Source organism: Lasioglossum baleicum, unplaced genomic scaffold, assembly GCF_051020765.1.
Source record: "Lasioglossum baleicum unplaced genomic scaffold, iyLasBale1 scaffold2677, whole genome shotgun sequence".
Taxonomy (NCBI): Eukaryota; Metazoa; Arthropoda; class Insecta; order Hymenoptera; family Halictidae; genus Lasioglossum; species Lasioglossum baleicum.
Window position 1 is genome coordinate 7,501 of NW_027471736.1, and position 5,000 is coordinate 12,500.

Genomic DNA, 5,000 nt, shown 5'->3' on the forward strand with positions numbered 1-5,000 from the left:
TGTAAGCGGTCGATGAGATTCGCTTCCTCGGTCTTCGCCTCTGTGTCGTAGGTATATGTCCGGAGTCGTCCGTTCGAAACGGTGTCTCGAAGAGGACAAACAAAATCTCAGGGTAACCCGTGGTAAACGCGCGGTTGCACGCGTTTGTGTTATCGTTCGCGAACTATCGTGAAGATAGACGAGACGCGAAGGACCGGCTCGTGATGCTCGCCTTTAAAGCAGTCGTGAGTCTGACACCCTACTCCGTGCGTGTGGCCCAATAGTGCGCACCGCGAGAGCGTGGGACGAATGACCGCTGCCAGAGCCGACTGTGAGTCCCGCTCTCTATTTGTATCGGGTTCGCGTATAACCAAGAGCACGAAACGTTGCTGCGCCGCACGCGGTGTTCGTTGACGACGGAACGTATATTTATTATAATATTATACATTCGCCAGAGCGGACCGGCTCGTGATGCTCGCTTTTGTAAAGCAGTCGTGAGTCTGACACCCTACTCCGTGCGTGTGGCCCAATAGTGCGCATCGCGAGAGCTTGGGACGAATGACCGCTGCCAGAGCCGGCTGTGAGTCCGCTAATCTGTCGAATAAAATAAAAATATGGTAATATCGTTCCGACGAAAAACGGTGTTCCGAGAGGACCGGCCGTGACGCTCGCTATAAAGCCAATGGCGCGATTATTCCCGACGACACCCTACTCTCTGTGTGGCCCAATAGTGCGCGCAGACGAGCTTGGGACGAGAACGGGGATCGCGCCTACGGCCAGAGCCGGCTCGCGAGTCCGCTTGTATCGGAATTTATCGTTACCTCGAGCACACACCAACATTTTATGGAAATGTGTTTTATACGGGAAGTGGACCGGCTCGTGAAGCTCGCTTTTAAAGCAGTCGTGAGTCTGACACCCTACTCCGTGCGTGTGGCCCAATAGTGCGCATCGCGAGAGCTTGGGACGAATGACCGCTGCCAGAGCCGGCTGTGAAGTCCTCCGTTCTCACATCATTCCAAATGAAATGGAAGTGAAGAGGAGAGGAATATTATTACATCTCTGGATCCAGTATCGGGTTGTATTTACGATCCCCGTCGTTTTCAGAGAATATATATTCATCTCCGCGTTTTCCACGTTAACGGTTTTTCAATGTACTGTTCGCCCGGCCGTCGGATACGTGTTGCGTATCTGACGGTTTTTTTTTTCCGTTTCCACGGACGACGATAGTGTCGTCCTTAAAACGACGCCTGAACGAATCTCCTTCGCGCGCTGGTTGGAGCGTTCAGGTACAATGCGTTCTTACGAACCGCAGAACAAGAGACATATACATATATTGATTTGTAAATCAAAAATATATACGATTACCCTGAACGGTGGATCACTTGGCTCGTGGGTCGATGAAGAACGCAGCTAATTGCGCGTCAACGTGTGAACTGCAGGACACATGAACATCGACATTTCGAACGCACATTGCGGTCCACGGATACAATTCCTGGACCACGCCTGGCTGAGGGTCGTTTACGTAACCATAAACTGCTTGCGTTGCTCTTGTAAGTCCCCGCCGTCGCTTACCTCTCCAAATATATTTTTGGAGGGCGCCAAAGAGCGTTTCGGAGTCGGGTTGCAAAGATGCTACGTACGAGCGAATGATGGGCGTTTCGTCGGCGTTTGTCGCGGTTCTGTGAAAATTGCCAATTTTTGCATTGCGTCTTATAAACACATACAAACATATATATCTAGTTTCCACGAGAGGCGAAGTAGGGATTGGTATTTCTTACGTTCGGACTTGCGTGAGTGTTTTTACGGTGTCGTGAGTCGTATTGAAAATACGACCGCCCGTAAGGCACCGCTTCGACGGGGATCTCCAAATCTCTCACCTTCTCTGCGAAACGATTCGCCTTGCGGAAAGAAGCGTTTCCACTCATGAACATTTAACGCGCTCCCGACGTCGCCTGAAATGATGCGTATATACGAAAGAGGTATATTTACAAGAGTCTCGCGAGACTACAGAGATGGACACACAAATTATAAAAGAAAGAAAGAATACTGTGTGGCACACAGAGTGTGTGTGGTGTGGCAATGTTAAGCCCCAGGGAGAGAATATGCCTGTGCGTGGATGAGTTTCTTAACTCTACGTTATAATTGCCATACGGCGGAGGGTCGTCGTTGCCGGCGATTTCGACAAACACATTCCTTTTCGAGTCTTCGAGGGAAGAGACGAAAGAGATCTCTCGTTCTATCGCGAACGCTTTGATGATCGATGGACAGCGGAGCAAAGCGCAGCAATGTGCGGGATGAGCACGTCGTACTTGATCGGGTCGGAATTATTCCCCGTCGTCGACGTGTCCTCGCTAATCTGTGCGATTGCCATTCCATCGCCACGTTCGCGTTGAATCGTATTGATGACGGCCTATGTGCGTCTTGAGATCTTACTCTCTTTCTCTCGTGTCTCTAATTTGGTTTTGTGTTTGATCGATGATAAATCGTTTCGTGCGCAACGTTTCTGTACCCCCGTGGTTTTTGGTTCAATTATACAAGAAGTAGAGAGAAAAAGAAATCCCACCGGGTTATATGTATTATTATTTTTTTTTTTATAATAATATGTATACTCCTCTATTGGCGAGGCTTATTTCGAACTTGATTGTCACACGACGCAAAAGACACACTTGTGTGTTCACGCACGGAACAGCACCGCGGAGAGAGAAAAGGTATATCCAATGATGAGAACCTTTATGTCGGTCGCCCCATGTCTTTTCTTTTCTTCATTGTCGATTCGTGCGGAACCGCGCGATCTGTCGGTCGTCCAGTCCCCGAAAGTTCTTTTCGACGGACGTTAAAGTTAACCGGCCAGATCGTCTAGCGAGAGTTTCCGATCGACGAGAGATGAAGAAAGAATTATATTGACACTTTGGTGTGGCGCATAAGGCATATATCGGTTTTTTGTTTACCTTTTTCTCTCTTCTGTCGTGTAGTGTTGTTTCGTTTTCTTTTTTTTTCTTTTTTTTTTGTGCTTTGTACGTTTTCGCGAGTACTACTTTTACGCTCTTTCGGCCGAAACACACAAAATTTTGTATCACGTACGACGACCTCAGAGTAGGCGAGATTACCCGCTGAATTTAAGCATATTACTAAGCGGAGGAAAAGAAACTAACAAGGATTTCCTTAGTAGCGGCGAGCGAACAGGAATTAGCCCAGCACTGAATCCCGCGGTTCTGCCGTTGGGAAATGTAGTGTTCAGGAGGGTCAATTTATCCCGAGACGTCGAACCGCGTCCAAGTCCATCTTGAATGGGGCCATTTACCCGTAGAGGGTGCCAGGCCCGTAGCGACTGGTACGCGTTTCGGGAGGACCTCTCCTTAGAGTCGGGTTGCTTGAGAGTGCAGCCCTAAGTGGGTGGTAAACTCCATCTAAGGCTAAATATGACCACGAGACCGATAGCGAACAAGTACCGTGAGGGAAAGTTGAAAAGAACTTTGAAGAGAGAGTTCAAGAGTACGTGAAACCGTTCAGGGGTAAACCTGAGAAACCCAAAAGATCGAATGGGGAGATTCATCGTCGACGAGGCTGGCTTCCGTTGGTGCGCAGATAGCCCGTAATGGGCCACTTCGGTGGTTCCAGTGCGAGGGTACACCATCTTCGGCAAATGTTCCGGTCGCGTAGTCGTGCACTTCTCCCTTAGTAGAACGTCGCGACCCGTTGCGTGTCGGTCTACGGCTCGAGTTGTTGCCTGTCGTGTCGCCTTCGTGCGCACACGGCAGACGCTCGATCGCCTGGCCGGCTGCGTGACGGTACTCTGACGGTATCGGGCCGCAACCAATCCATTTTCGAATGTGTGTGCGTCAGGCCCGCCGCAAGCTCGGTTAGTTTGTCACCCGGATGGTACGGACCTAGCGCCGGCTCCGGGCCTAACCAGCTGTTAGCAGGCGGTGTCCTCGGACTGGCCAAGCTTTGAATTACCGGTCAGCGACGCTACTGCTTTGGGTACTCTCAGGACCCGTCTTGAAACACGGACCAAGGAGTCTAACATGTGCGCGAGTCATTGGGACATGTAAACCTAAAGGCGCAATGAAAGTGAAGATCGTACCTTAGCGTCGATCAAGGGAGGATGGGCCGCGTCACGATGCGGCCTCGCACTCCCGGGGCGTCTCGTTCTCATTGCGAGAAGAGGCGCACCCAGAGCGTACACGTTGGGACCCGAAAGATGGTGAACTATGCCTGGTCAGGACGAAGTCAGGGGAAACCCTGATGGAGGTCCGTAGCGATTCTGACGTGCAAATCGATCGTCGGAACTGGGTATAGGGGCGAAAGACTAATCGAACCATCTAGTAGCTGGTTCCCTCCGAAGTTTCCCTCAGGATAGCTGGCACTCGCTCGTTCTCTTTTGATGAACGTGTGCGAGTCTCATCTGGTAAAGCGAATGATTAGAGGCCTTGGGGCCGAAACGACCTCAACCTATTCTCAAACTTTAAATGGGTGAGATCTCTGGCTTGCTTGGATCAATGAAGCCACGAGATTATATTGGATCAGAGTGCCAAGTGGGCCAATTTTGGTAAGCAGAACTGGCGCTGTGGGATGAACCAAACGCAGAGTTAAGGCGCCTAAGTCGACGCTTATGGGATACCATGAAAGGCGTTGGTTGCTTAAGACAGCAGGACGGTGGCCATGGAAGTCGGAATCCGCTAAGGAGTGTGTAACAACTCACCTGCCGAAGCAACTAGCCCTGAAAATGGATGGCGCTGAAGCGTCGCGCCTATACTCCGCCGTCAGCGGCAAGTGAGGTTGACGTTAGCTTTTTTTAAAGGCGCGTCTTCCATGAAGCTCTGACGAGTAGGAGGGTCGCGGCGGTGTGCGCAGAAGGGTCTGGGCGTGAGCCTGCCTGGAGCCGCCGTCGGTGCAGATCTTGGTGGTAGTAGCAAATACTCCAGCGAGGCCCTGGAGGACTGACGTGGAGAAGGGTTTCGTGTGAACAGCCGTTGCACACGAGTCAGTCGATCCTAAGCCCTAAGAGAAATCCTATGTAG

General features: G+C 50.8%; 2 non-coding genes across 2 annotated transcripts in view; both read left to right on the top strand.

Annotated features, from left to right (window-relative positions):
• Nucleotides 1-1,341: 1,341 nt before the first annotated feature.
• On the top strand, nucleotides 1,342-1,496 carry LOC143221556 (5.8S ribosomal RNA). The gene has a single exon (XR_013011788.1). It is a non-coding gene; the product is annotated as a 5.8S ribosomal RNA (ribosomal RNA).
• Nucleotides 1,497-3,062: 1,566 nt separating this feature from the next.
• LOC143221558 (large subunit ribosomal RNA) overlaps nucleotides 3,063-5,000 on the top strand; it is a 4,002-nt gene continuing 2,064 nt past the window's right edge. The window contains exon 1 of the ribosomal RNA XR_013011790.1: nucleotides 3,063-5,000. This exon is cut by the window's right edge and continues 2,064 nt beyond it. This is a non-coding gene — a ribosomal RNA (large subunit ribosomal RNA).